The sequence below is a fragment of the Peromyscus eremicus genome, chromosome 4, assembly GCF_949786415.1.
Source record: "Peromyscus eremicus chromosome 4, PerEre_H2_v1, whole genome shotgun sequence".
NCBI classification, from domain to species: domain Eukaryota; kingdom Metazoa; phylum Chordata; class Mammalia; order Rodentia; family Cricetidae; genus Peromyscus; species Peromyscus eremicus.
The window spans coordinates 45,724,082-45,739,633 of NC_081419.1; the positions used below are offsets into that span (position 1 = coordinate 45,724,082).

The 15,552-nt window shown below is 36.9% G+C and overlaps 1 protein-coding gene across 1 annotated transcript in view; it reads left to right on the forward strand.

Annotated features, from left to right (window-relative positions):
• Positions 1 to 15,552, forward strand: part of Xirp2 (xin actin binding repeat containing 2) — a 115,227-nt gene that overhangs the window by 46,486 nt on the left and 53,189 nt on the right. The gene's annotated exons all lie outside the window — the stretch shown is intronic.

Consider the following 15,552-nt stretch of genomic DNA (forward strand, 5'->3'; position numbering starts at 1 on the left):
TGTCTTCTCTTTCCCCAGATGGGAACAATAATCAGAATGCAATCTTGACAATACATACAATGGAACAGGATGCCAATTACCTCTTATTTTACTATAACAACCTACAGCTTTTAAGAAAAGTAATATCCCACAAGGGATTCTTTATATTTCTGCTTACCATTAGTAGTTCTAATATCCTATCCAAGAGGAGGTAATATAATAGGCATACTGTTTGGGATTTGTTCAAGGCTTTGTGCAGATTTTTCCTGAACACATTAGTGCTTTAAAAGAGTGAAATGATTTCCAGAAGAATAAGTTGTTTAACAAGCAATGTTTCATTATTTAAGTGTGTGTGTATGTGTGTGTGTGTGTGTGTGTGTGTGTGTGTGTGTGTGTGTGTGTAGCTTTTCTCCTTGATTGCCTACCTTTACCAAATAGTGTTTAACAGAGAAATTTTATGGAATCAGCATGGTTTTTCTGCTATTACTAAGTGTATCAGTTATTAATTTCAAAAGGAAAAATTATCCAAGTTCACTGCAGTTTGTGGACTTGATGGAGAAAACATTTTAAGTTAAAACTTCCCATCATTAAAAAGTTTGTTCAAATTGAGGGACTGGATTTCTCTAAGACAAAATTGGACTGATTGAAGTACATTTTACTTTTCAAAGGAAATGTGTGATTAGCTGAAGAAAAGCCACCATAGCATGGCTAACTTAATGAGATTTATAATTTGGTGAGCTGGATCTTCTTTATTATGTTTCAACAAAATAAACTCCAGTTTTTTTGTCTTAACAGATAGGTGAAAATTAAGAGAGAGGAAAGAATTGGAAAACTTCTGAAAAGGGAAGAGGTTCTTGGAGATCCAATATGCACTTAGCATAAAAATTGCTCCACTAGACAGTAAATAACTACTTTGCTAATTTCTGTCTACATTCTGATGACTTTAACTTGTACTTGGCAAGAAGATGTTGTCAAAGCTGCAAATTATTAAAGTCTCATCTCTATTACACTGCCACTGCCTGTTTTTAGTCTCTGGACACATTCCTGGTTAATCATGTCATTTGATTAGACTGGGAACATCCAGATTTGGAAAATATAACTTTGAATTCTGTCACAAAGCTTCCTGAGACAATTAGATCACAAAGGGTCTGAGTTAGTGGATGGATCAATCCCTTGATAGATTTTTATTATCAGAGGGAACGAAAGGTGGGTAGCAGAGCCTCATTAGAGGAAATAGGTCACTGGAAATGTCACTGAGGACTGTGTCTCGCCATTTTCTCCACTTCCTGATGCCAATATGAGCTAGTCAGTTCTACCAAGCCTTTCCCACCATGATGGACTGACATTTTGAAACTAAAGCAAAGCAAGCAGTGCCTCTTCATTAGATATTCTGGAACAAAACTGCAATCAATCCAAATGCTGATAGCACTTTTGACACTGAACAAAACACTTCAAATGATCGGTGGAGTTTCCCCAAGCCTGTGAGAGATAATGCTTAATTGTTTCAGGAAAAGACACATTCTAAGTTGTTATGTGTAGATCATCCTATCTACCAATGATCTGTGTATGCCCAAAATGTCAATTTCATGTATTTTAGAAATAACAAAGACTCGAGGGGTACAGGTATATATTTTAAACTATTTAAGAGGCATGATAGCCGGGCGGTGGTGGCGCACGCCTTTAATCCCAGCACTCGGGAGGCAGAGCCAGGCGGATCTCTGTGAGTTCAAGGCCAGCCTGGACTACCAAGTGAGTTCCAGGAAAGGCGCAAAAGCTACACAGAGAAACCCTGTCTCGAAAAACCAAAAAAAAAAAAAAAAAAAAGAGGCATGACATTTTCTTTTAAGCATAAGTAGATCTTACACATGATCTCTTCATGGCCAAAGTATGAATACTGGCTTCCTGATTTTTGTTTTGTTTTGTTTTGTTTTGTTTTGTTTTGTTTTGTTTTGTTTTGTTTTTCAAGATGGGGTTTCCCTGTATAGCCTTGGTACCTGTCCTGGATCTTGCTCTGTAGACCAGGATGGCCTCGAACTCACAGAGATCCGCCTGCCTCTGCCTCCCTGAGTGCTGGGACCAAAGGCATGAGCCACCACTGCCCAGCTGGTTTTCCTGATTTTTAAGACTCAATTTCTAGTCTTGAGAAATAGAAAGAAAAGAAAATTCTTCTCAGAAGACACAGGAACAAACACAACATAGGATTAGAAGAGATGAGACTCAGAACAATTTAGGAAGATCATAATGAAGCAGCAGTATGGGTAATATTTCAGAAACAAAGTAGACAGGAAGTTACATCTAAAGGCAGAAACTCAGTAAGAGGTGGACAGTACAGAATGATAGGAATACTAAGATTTTTCTAGAACAAATACCTTAGGAAGAGCAAGATGAGAATCAATTTAAATAGAAGAAATCCACAAATAGAATATCTATAGCCAAACTAATAAATGCAGCAACATCTTTTTATTGAGGATATACTTCTTTTTTTACAATTAACATTTTGAAGCACATGATCACTTAGTAGACAACAACACAAACAATATGATGGATCATATATAAAGGATGGCAGTGTCTTCTATTTCTTTTTAGTGGGTAGCCACAGGGAAACAGGGACTTAAAGAGTTTATTAATTGTCATCTGGTCTTATTCCAGGACAAGGTGCACCAAATCCCCTGTCAGTGGGCCTTTGGAAATTAAAGCACATGAACAATTCTTTAGAGCTATTGAAGTGAACAGGAGAGAACATGTAAAGTCATTTGGGGGAAAGCATGGCTCATCCTTGAAGTGTATCCTAGGATATCTCTGTGAGCCTTCTATTTTCATATGACCTCTGGTGCTTGTTTGTGCAAACTTGGTTCACTGTCTAGTAACAAAACACCAAAAAAAACACCACAAACTTTTGAATATCATATACATTTACAAAGTAACTTTTCTCTTTTATATTCTTTTATTCAGCAGTATAGTCATGTGTGTAGGATGATTCCTTGCTATAATCCTAACTCTAAATTACCCAATATTTCATGTCTTGTATTGTCCTTGATTTGGGCATCATGATGTAAAGAAGAATGTGATGTCTTTAAGGTAAAAGAAACATGAAATTTAGATAAATGAGCACCAAGTCCTACCTTTGCTACATACTAATTTTGCTATTTATAATGTTTCTTATTTCTCACCCTAGATCTCTGTACCTGTACACCTTTTATGAATCTATGAATCCATATGCCTTCATCTAGGGTGTATAATAATACTTGGATGGTTGGAAGACATAGAAAGCATTTATTTTATCTATGACAGGTACTATGTGGAACTCTTTCATTTTGTAAGATTACATGCAATCTCCACAGGCAACTGTCTATATCCTATTATATAGGTAAGAAACAGGAGGCTTTAAAACATTTAGTGATTGCTTCAAACTCAAACATTATTTGCAAGAGGAAGACTAAAAATCACTAATTATGAGTCCAAAGCAGATTGGTAGTCTCCTTGTATTCTGCCTTTTCAAAGTAGTAGGTCCAACAAAGACTGATGAAGTCAGATTTATAAATTTTTTTCTAGAGTTAGTTACATGCTGGTGCAAGATGAAAGGAATAAGAATAAACAGGGTCTAACATAGATTACACAAGGAATATAATATATATTTTAGAGATACAAAATACTACCACATACCCAAGGTTTCAGAATCAGGATCTTTCTGACTCAGCACCCCTAACACTGGAATTTATTGTGTTCCATCATGTCTGAATTAGAAATATAATTTCTAAATATTAAGATCCATTATCTAAGTTAAGTGGAGAAATTGGAAGAGAAACTGAGTTGCTATTCTGTAGCTAGAGTTTTCCTGCCTGGCCCACAGTCAGGACAAATATGTCTCACCTGCCAGTCCCACAGCCACTCAGACCCGACCAAGTAAACACAGAGACTTATATTGGTTACAAACTGTATGGCCATGGCAGGCTTCTTGCTAACTGTTCTTACAGCTTAAATTAATCAATTTCTATAAATCTATACCTTGCCACATGGCTCGTGGCTTACTGGCATCTTCACATGCTGTTTGTCATGGTGGCGGCTGGCAGTGTCTCCCTCACCCAGCTTCCTGTTCTCTCTATTCTACTCTCTGTTAGTCCCGCCTATACTTCCTGCCTGGCCACTGGCCAATCAGTGATTTATTTATTGACCAATCAGCAACACATTTGACATACAGACCATCCCACAGCACTATTAGACTAGTGATATTTTAATTCCTTTATCATATTGGGCTGTATTCATTTTAATCTATTTTATATGAAAATCAATGTGGTTTGGGATATTGGCAAAGTTGTATGAAGCGTATGCCACCAACTTCCTAATGATAAGGCATATAATGATGACTGCACATGAATGTCTTCAGAGAAGCTGGCTTCCTCAGCAGGACTGGCCATCTGGGATTTTTTTTTTTATTTAATTCAGAAGCCAGCAATAAAATGACATAATGTGTTTTACTTTTGGTTTTAGAAACAAGGTCAGATGAACACTTCTTAGAATACCATATTTCTTGAGGATTTCCTTAATATTTTTCTTTCCAAGAAAAACATGACCAAATATAATGACAATAATTTGTCCCCGTAGCACTGACTGGCCAGTGATTGACTGCCCTGCAAGGACAGAGTATCAGTTCCCCTCAGTGGTAGGGGAGGGTAGATTTAAACCAAGGGAAAAGAGAAACATCATTCCATCCTTCATCTGGGGACTAGAATAAATCACTAGAAGATGACAGCCATGACCCCTGCTCTGCATTTTCTCCATCTTGCAGTGAAGTCCATTCCTTTCCGTGTTCTCTTTGTTCTATACCTAACCTTCCATTAGTGTTATCTCTGTAACTACCGAAGCAATGCGACTGAGCAATCTACTGTGATGTTCACTTCTGAACGCAAGCTTATAAGAATGAAAAAGGATCCACTTAGAGCTGCAGAAACTCAATGTGCTGTTTTTCCTTTAATCTGCCTTAGATTAGACTGAAATCAATACCTAGAAAAGATAAATATGTAGGTATTTCGGGAGGAGGAAGGATTCATATCCTTAATTAAAAATTTACTTGGAAATGTAAACATCGTATTTTAGTAAAAGTATCTTTACATAAGAGAATGTGCAAAAAAAAAAAAACAAGTGTGTAAGCTGAAACTCAAGTAGGTTCAGCCATTGTGTATTTGGTTGCATTGTTGTATGTATATGTGTATGTGTGTGTACAGTGTATGTATGAGTGCATGTTTGTTGTGTGCACATGTGTATGCTGACCTACATGCATTTGAGTCCCAGAGGTCAACATCAGATGGCTTATTGCTGTTTGTTTTATTTTGAGAATTGTCTTCCCAGGAACCCAGAGCTCACTGATTTGCTTAGTCAGTTGGCCAGTCAGCTGTAGGGATCCACCTGTCTATCCCTTTATTGTTAGGATTTCAGATATGTGTGTGCCCAGGTTTTTAAAAATATTTTAACTTATTCTTGAGACTTTCACACATGTACAGTTTTGATCAAATCCATCCCCAACTCCCTTCCCTCAAACTCACACTAGAATAGCTCTATCATTTCTCCCGCTCAACTGTGTGTTCCATTTGCTAAACCTACTGAGTCTGTTAGCACTGCCAGTATATGCATGGGTATATATAGGACCATCCACTGGAACATGGGCAACCTACAAGGGCCACATCCTAGCTTCCTTCTCAGCAGCCATTAATTACCAACACCTCCTCAGCTGTGGGTGGGGCTTTGGGAGTACCTCTGTTCTTCTAGAATTTTGGCTGTTTGAGTCTTATACAGGTCTTACACATGCAACCACAGATCACAATGAGTTCATGTGTGCAATGGCCTTGCCAATTCTGGAAATCACTGTTCTAAGCAGTCCTTCAAAACCTTTGACTCTTAAAATATTTTATGTGTGTTTGAGTGATCTAAATTTGGGTCTCCATGCTTACACAGCAGGCACTTTACCATGGCAATGATTCCCCAGACCTTGATTTTTATCGTGTGTTCATTTCCTTATCAGTTAAATAGGAATAAAATCCCTACCAAATATGGAAATCAATGTATAATGCAAGGAAAATGATGAGCACATAATAGGCACTCCTTAACTGGCAGGTTATTATGGTGTGAGAGGTTTGATTGTTATAGAAAAGAAAAATGGCCAACAGGAAGCTTACACTGAGAAATATAAACCATCTACAAGCATTTAATGGTTCAACTTATTTGACCATTTCAATGAAACTTAAATCACTTCATTCAATTATTGATTTTTTTAAACAGGCCAATTCTCTAAGCTAAGCAATTAATTAAAAATGTTTAATAGCAATGTGATTAAATTCTCAAATATGCCCAAACTGGCAATATTTTCATTCTAATGATTATCAAATTTCCTTTTAAATTCTGTTCATTCGTAATTGCTTTTCTACCAGAAGTCATTCCCATAGTGTGTTAGGATCTTGAAAAGGCATATAGAAAATCTATAGAGCAAGTTATTGTTAGGTTATAAATGAAATGGACATTTCACCCAAATGTGCTCTCTGTCTGTCTGTCTGTCTGTCTGTGGTGTGTGTGTGTGTGTGTGTGTGTGTGTGTGTGTGTGTGTGTGTGTGTGTGTTCTTACTTGGACAGCTATCTGTATGTGTATAATGAATGATTATGTTGATTTCTTTCATAGCTAAGGTTTAAATTGCTGTGATAATCACCTTGACCAAAAGCAACTTAGGGAAGAAAGAGTTTATTTTATCTCACAGCTTGTAGTTCACCATCCAGGGAAATCGGAGTAGGAATCTGGAGGCAGGAGCTGAGGCAGAGGCCATGGTGGAACACTGCTTATTAGGTTACTTCCCAAGACTTTTTCAGCCTGCTTTCTTATATACCTCAGGACCACATTTCCAGAGGTGACACTACCCGTAGTAGACTGAGTCCTCCCATATCAATTACTAATTAAGAAAATGCACAAGCCAGGCGGTGGTGGCGCACGCCTTTAGTCCCAGCACTAGGGAGGCAGAGCCAGGCGGATCTCTGTGAGTTTGAGGCCAGCCTGGGCTACCAAGTGAGTCCCAGGAAAGGCGCAAAGCTACACAGAGAAACCCTGTCTCGAAAAAACCAAAAAAAAAAAAAAAAATGCACAATAGGATTGCCCACTGGCCAATCTCAAGAGGGTATTTTCTCAATAGAAGTTCCCCCTTCCTAAATAAATCTAGGCTGTGTCAAGTTGACATAAAACAAGTCAATACAATTTCCTATTGCTTTAGTCACAGATGACCACAAACATTAGAAAAAGCTGTTATACTGCAGTTGTAGGAATTCAGTGTCTCAAAGGAGATTCATTGTGCAGAAATCAAGGTGCCTTCTAGGCAAAGCTCCTACAAGGAACTTCACAGGAGCATCTGTCTCCTGCTTTTTCTACCTTTCAGAAGCCAGATCCTGCCTGTTTTACTTTCACCTTCAAAGCAGTGCAGAAAATCTCTCTCTCTCTCTCTCTCTCTCTCTCTCTCTCTCTCTCTCTCTCTCTCTCTCTCTCTCTCTCTCTCTCTCTCTCTCTCCCTCTCCCTCTGCTCCTCCCCCTCCCTCCCTCTTCTCTTCCCTCCCTTCCTTCCTCCCTCCTCTCTTTCTTCCCTCTGTCTCTACTCTGGTAATCTCTTGCATCTCTGTTCCACATCTGAAGTTCTTTGGGATTGCAATTCACCTGTATGCAGAATCCAGGGAAATCTTCCCATTTCAAGATCCTTAGTTCTACAGCATCTGTACAAATTACTTTGTTTTTATGTAAGTTAATGTATCATATGTTCTAGGGTCTGGGATATAAGCATCTTTAGGTCAACTCATATTTTGTCCAACTTAGGCTGAATCTTCTCTTCTTCCTCTCCTGGGAAACTTCATTTACAGGCTCCCTTCTGGTATCTGGTAAACAAGACTAGTTGGAGAAGACATGATAAAGAGACAAGAGCCAGTCCTCTGCATTGCAGTGAAAAGACACACCTTTGTGAATGAGTAAAGTTCAGTATAGTTGGAGGCAGGGATGGAATTAGTGGAAGTTACAAGTACACATGCAACAGCATAATGTCTTGGGGGGAGGTAAGATAACAGGGTGATGAGTTGAAGAGACAGTCTGTCCCCATCCTAGAAGGATGCTACAAGGTAGTTTCTGTGCTACTGTGGCATCCATTGGCGCTCATTTTATTTCTCTGCTCTCCCTCATTGTGGTTAAGAATTGTGATTTATGCAAGTCTGGGTTGGACACTTGCTCTTTCACTTTATTATCTATTTCCTGGTTTTATAATATTCAAATAAGGATAAGAATATAAAATCTCAAATTGACTACATATTTGGCAGGGCAGGAGTACTTTGAATGCTTACAGAGATGGATTTTCTTATTAGCTGAGAGATATGCAAATATTAAAATTATAGAAAAATGTATTTCTGCTAATGGAATGCTATGTGGTGTCTAATGGTATCATATTCTGCACGCAAATCCAAACTTGGTTATAGGTCATCTATTTAGATTTGACAGAGTTTAGCTCAGCACTTTCTCCATTTACTTCTAAATCAATTTCCCAAGTACTGAACAGTTGACTTCTTTATAATACATCCAGAATAAAATAGCAAGGCGACTGCTGTATCACTGAAATGGGAGTTGCCTTCTTGATTGTGGTTTCTAAGACTTCCTTGGCCTCACAGACATCTATTGGACCCACCATCACATTCTTGCCTGCTTCTTGCAACAAAATTGAGGACTTTAATACTGATAACAGAAAGACTTCATAGAAAAATAGCTGATATCACTTTTTCCTTCTAAACAACTTTACTTGCTTTTGAACCTTAGAGTCTCTTTTGAGTCATAATTATAACTGTGTTAGCCATCTGGGAGTCTATTAGATGTTTTATTGTATCTGTGATGTGAATCAGTTCACAACAGAAGGACATTGTATTATTCAGTGTTCTCTAAAGGAGCAGAAGTGATAGAATGAAGTTTTATGTATTCAAAGGGGATTTATTAGATTGACTTACAGGCTGTGGTTTGGCTAGTCCGACAGTGTCTGTCTCATGGGTGAAAGGCCAAGAATTGAGTAATTATTCAGTCCAAGAGGCTAGATGTCTCAGCTGGTCTTCAGTATATATCAGAATCCCAAAGAAGCAGGCTCTAATACCGGGGAAGGAATGCCTCAGCAACAGAACAGATGAGCGTGGCGGCAGGACTGAAGGCAAGCAGACAAAAAGCAAAGTTGTCCTTCTTCTGTGTCTTTTTATTTATGCTGCCACCAGAAGGTGGAACACAATAAGGTGGGCCTTCCTACCTCACATGATCCAGCCAAGAAAAACCCCTCAATACGTGCCCAACTAGTTGGGTTTTAGTTGATTTCAGATGTGTTCAAATTGACAATGACTATCAGCCATCACAGACATCTTTCTGAATTTTCCTTCAAGTGCTAACTAGAGAAGCTAATAGTTGTCTGGTTTCTGGACACGTGTCCTTCCTGACAGATTTCTGAGAATTGTGACTAAGCCAGGGAACTAGACACAGACGGCCCAGCTATTTTTCCAGCTCTAAAGCCCACCAGCCGTGTGACGAGGAGAAAGCTTTATAAACCTTCTATATCTCTGCTTACTTACCTGAAAAAGAAAAAGTCCTTCTCTCATAGCATGATCAAGAGTATTAAATAAAATTGTCTGACTTTACACAGGCCTGCTCTTGTTTATCACTTGTCTCAAATTCTTCTCCCATATTTCAATGATGTTGGCATTTTGCTGGTTTATCAGTATTCTGTATTGAAGTTGAACACTTTGAACCCATTGCTTAGTCTCTATCTCTAGTTTTCTTTCCTCTTGTAAATTTAGTCTAAATTATTTGACCTTAATTTTTTATGTTCCTCACATCCAATTCCAGTTTTCTTCCCACTATAAACTTTGCATAAATGGTTTTGAGGTATTTATACATCAGAACATTCGATTGAAATCATTGTATAAACTACCCATGGTCTTCTAAAGATTTTCATCACTTGAAAAAATATTTAACACTTCATCTCAACCTGTTCTTCATTTACCACATGTGGTGTCTGCAAAGTCACCACCTAGTTTTTACCACACAGTTTCTTGGTGTTGCTGTTTTTCATCCTTTCTGCATCTCTCTCTCTCTCTCTCTCTCTCTCTCTCTCTCTCTCTCTCTCTCTCTCTCTCTCTCTCTCTCTCACACACACACACACACACACACACACACACACACACACACACACACATAGAACAGCAGATGTTTCAGATGCTGTCCCCAACAACACCCCCTCAACATCACATATGTGCTACCTGTAAGCTTCCAACTTACCTTGTATAAGCACACTACCATTTGGCACTATAAATATGTTTTCCTCCAAGAAGGTGAGAGATCTGGAGGATAATAAAGACATCCTATGTTCTTTGTACATGTACTAAAGTAAGCCTTATTAATTACATTGTTAAAACCATTTATTTTTAATTTATTCTGGCAAAATGAAAGGAGATAATTATGGGCATCCTTTACTAAATGTCTTTTTTTTCTTTTTGCTGATGTTATCTTGTATTTCTGTACAATGATAATGAGCACATGGAGATCCACAGGTATTAGATGGATAGTGTCTTTCATCAATAGAATGGTCCTCTATCTTACCCAGTATAATTTGTTTCCATGAGGATTTTGCCTGCCACGTATATATCTTAGAAAGCTTTTCTTTATTCATATTTAATATATTTTGTCCAAAATTTTCTTTCTAAATGGCTTTAGGTTCATTTCCCATTTCTTCTAAGTTTATTCTTAATATCTGTCCTTCAATATGAAGTTTAATCTGTTATTAATTCAATAACTAACACATTTGGTTATATATATATATATATATATATATTCATGTGGAAGAACTATCTAAGAACCTTTCCTTGTTTTTGACTGGTTGCTGTTGCTACATGGATAAAATGGATGCTTTCATTCTTTTTCTCATGGGTATCAGTTTAGATTCACACAGACTGTTTGGGTCACACAGCTACCTTTTCATTAGCCAATATCTGATTATGTAGTTCCTCACAATGTTCAATGTATAAAAGGAATAACTAGGAGTGTCTGAATATTGTGATTTCATCACAGAAACTCTTCATTTGTCTGGATAATTATAAATTTCTGATTGCATCTTAAACTTGAAATGTTCACAAATCTTTACCAACAAATTGGTATGGTATTTGATTAAGATAATTTCTGAGTTATGGTAACTGTTTCCATTTACATCAAAATTTCCTTTTCAACAATATATTTTCTCTACTGTACAATGTGATGTGTGTGGCTTAAATTTTTCTCTGTTCTCTGTGTCTGTCATCTACTTCATGCTGTTGCTAATATGTTGCTCATTTTCAATCTATGACCTCCCCTATTACCTTAGTATTTCTGGTGTTTTTCTCAAATCTTGAAGCTCTCTTGTCTTTTGATTTCACCTTGATCTTTGCTGAGAATTTGGCTTGCCTGGTATCAGTTGCATGAAATAATGGGTTTCTTTGTGACATTTCAATATATTATAAAGTTTTGCATAGTCTGTGTTTAGTAGACAAAAGGCCAAAAAATGACATGATTCACATAAATTTAAATTATATGTAAATAAGTCACTTTTAAAGTGTCTAATGTCTAATGTTTGTATTTTAACCCATAGAATCTATTCTTTTATTATGCAGTCATCCTTTGACTAAGACTTTTTTCCAGAACTACAGTCTGGAAATATGCCTCCCATATTTCAAAAGCAATGAGAAGTATTTGCGTTTAAAAAACATGCTGACAAGAAATCTGGCTTAATAAATGAGACAGTGACAAAGCACTTGTCCCTGTGAACCCTGCCACACCAGGCATTTTATGTGCGGACATTTTTTATGATCCTGGCAGCATTTTGTAGTAACACACTGACCCTGGATTTATGTATCAGGATGCTGGCCTTTATTTTACATTGCTACTGTATAAAGACATTAAGACTGAATTTACAACATTTAATATTTTAGGATAATTGTTTGATGAGGCATGTCCATCACCTTTGTTTTTTTTGCTAATATGTAACTTGTATAAACTGTTTAAGTCCAAATTGGAAACTTTCAAAATGTGTACTTCACACTAGGGTAGTTCATACTAAATGTGCAAATGACCCTTCTGGGATGTTTATTGATGGGAATCGCTGCATATTGCTAAGAACTCTTCCGTTGACAGCAGACTTGTGGAAGCAGAAGAAACCAGGCTGAAATAATCTCATTGACTGTCCATTGTTATAGTTAGTGTCTGGCCACTGAGATTCATTATTGTCTCTGTTCTGAGAAACACAGACTGGTAAATCCACAATCTTCTTTGATTGATTGTGCAGATGTGAATAATTGGACAAGAATTCTCAGAGCAAAAATATCGTACCAGTGTACTTTAAAAACTGCTTTAAACATGAGCTCTCTATAGAAAGGAAAACTGAGAAAAGTATAATGAATTTCTTTGGTGTGGTAAAAATTGTCAGTTGATTGATTGAGTTTGTTTGTTTGTTTGTTTCTAAAAGTTGTAGAAGAAAAGCATATATGTAACCTCTAGTTACATAATGTTTTGTGAGATGATAAAATAAGAATGGACATAATAACTTGAGTTTTATGTTTTATAGAATGAATTATATTACAAAAATGATCATGTACATCTTTTTCCTAAGACAAATAGAACACTTAATGAAAGGCATTCTTGTCTTTGGTGTCTGAAACTTGTCTTTATGACAGATTGTATTTTTTAATATTTAATTTTCTTTCAAAGTACTTCTCTGTATGTTATTTCTTTTTATGTGGTTTATTATGTTACATAAAGAATTAATGTTTTAATGAATTGGCAATTGCCTTGGCATAAGCAATAAAGGAAATTGTGTACTTAGAGTGTGGTGGATTCTAAGCATAGTCATGCCATGAGCTCAGGAAACAACAGGGCATCCATCCTCCTTCTGTGGATGTAACTTTACTTATCCACACAATGAATTACCTGTAGAGGCACATAGACAGAAAACTCCTAATAACGTCTTTCTGTGATGTTAATACTTATGAGGTTTCCTAATGGTATGTCTAAATATTTGGAATTTTCTCTCCTTCATGGGACACTTTTAGTTTATTCTCCTGTCTTATTCACAGCAATCATTTTCATTATTTTCTGCTTTTCCACAGGTACTATTTGACAACAAACATATTTATTTCTTCTTTTATTACCTTCTATTTTGAATAATATTCTAAACTCGTTTGTGCTGTTCTCTAAGCTCAGTGACACTCACGTGTTTTAGAGCAGGAAATGGTGAGATGCAGTGACTCACCCACACATCTTTTTCCCCACACATCCCTAAGGAAAGAGCTGGAGTCAAGGATGAAATACTATGTCAGATGTGATCAGCACCATGTTAAGAGGACCTGGTGCCTGGCTTAGAGAATAAGGAAAGGAGCACTATTTTATTTCCCCATAAAGAAATTAGCAAGTGTTGATTTAAAAGATTTGGAAGCACTGTAGTTTTCTGTTGGTTCATTATGATTTTTTTACTCCATGTCCCTAAGAGAGTATGCAGTTACTTATAAACGATAGAAAGAAAGGTTGGAGTACCCATCAAAAAGTGCAGTGGTTTCTTCCCAGCCCACAAGGCTATGAGGCAATGAGATCTGAAGCTCTGAACACTCAGACCAGTGATTATTTTAATAATAACATTGAACATTTTCCCAGAAGGTAAAATATGATAAGAATTGAATACTGCCTGCATAAATAATATCTGTAAATTTTATTAAAATAAACAGGTTAGGTTAGGTTAGGCTAAGTTTAATCACAAAGGGATGATATTTGTAACTAGTACGCAAAATCATACTTACATTATGAAAAATGTTTAGTGAGTCATATTCCATAAAAATCTATATGGTTCTTATTCACAATGAAGTGAGACCAGGTCAATTGACCATAACAGAACATTTCTGTGAAAATGGATTATACACATGGAAAAATTAGGACATCTATTCTTTAGCATGTGAAAGACTTATGGTGATTGTGACAATCTTTTTATCAGAAATATCACAGTCTTATATAATATAAGAATTTGGATGGCAGTTGAATTTCAAGATAGCTGATCTTTGTAAATGTATCAGTGTGGTAGAGTCAATCACAGTGCTTATAGAACCCCACTTCTTGATATTCTACAGTTTGTATTTTAAAAACATGTTAAATAAAATACTTTCATTAAAACCTACAAAATACATACTTGGACAAGTCACAAATACCTAGACAGGGGGTTAAGATGCAAGTTGTTGTAATTATTGTTGAGCCACAGAAATTGTGTTTATCAACCACTGTGTACCTAAGTGAAGCACACAGTAAGGTGTTTTAATATGGAGGCTAAGGGTTGAGGAGAAAGAGGGAAAGAAGGAAGTAGCTTGATATATTATTGCTTGTAGTGTTTAAGGCCTTGGTCTAGTGTAGTTATATTAAGCCACCTACACAATAAAATGCACCAGAAGCTACAAGTCCTTTTAGTGAGAAGTATGGGGTGCATGCTTAAGGGGTGAATACACACTTGTACATTCACACACACACACACACACACACACACACACACACACATCTTAGAGAGAATAGTAAACCATCTATCAAAGTGGTATCATAAAGGCACTAGATTAAATAAGAAAATCTAGCTTTGAGACCAGTTCTGGCACATGTGTGCTATCTACCAGTGGACAGTCACATAACCACAGGAGTCCTCATGATCCTTTCACTGAAAGTTAGTACTGAGGTATATGTTCTCTTATGTCTAAGTATGTGTTTAGACTGGCTTAGATTTGCTAAGATCCTTCTGCTTCTAGCTACCATCATTCTGTAAACTTGCAATCCATCTATTGCTCTACTGAACTCTTCTGTGCCTGGTAGATGGTTTAATAGGAAAAACAACAGACAGAGTTGCTTCTAATGATGCTATTGCTCTTTCTTGTGAGGCCTTGCAAATAAAAGGAAAGGATCTACAGTCTGTAATCTTCAGTTTTAGCTACATGTACCTCCTTCCGAGTTGAGGCATAGAAAAAAATGCAAAGAACAATGCTTTACTTGCTCAATATTCATTCCAGGTATACTAAAACTTGCCCCTTAGGAATTGTGTGATCCTGAGGAGCTTTTGTTGTTGTTGTTGTTTTAACTACTATGTACTTCTTTTTGCCCATGTAAACCTTAGGAAATAGCGTCTACCAACAAGGTTGTTAGAGAAACCAATGGGATGTTTATGCAATATTTAGCATAAATGCAGCATATAGTGCTTGAAGAATGTTAATTATTTAGATTATGTCTCTATTAATAAATCATCATTTTTCATCATACTAGCTGCAGAAGGGAGGGATGGGCAATAATGTTTCTATAAGTATCTCCTCCTGTATGAGCAGTTTCTAGCTTTGCCCAGAAGCTTGGAGAAAAGAAATTGACAGAGAAGCCTTGAAAATGTTGAGTACTTTACAGTCTGGGTTAGGAGACCAAGTACATTAGAATCCCTCACTGGCCGTAACTTGATGCTGTTTTCTTCTCAAGTTGACACCTATCTGAAAATCCTTCACTTGTTT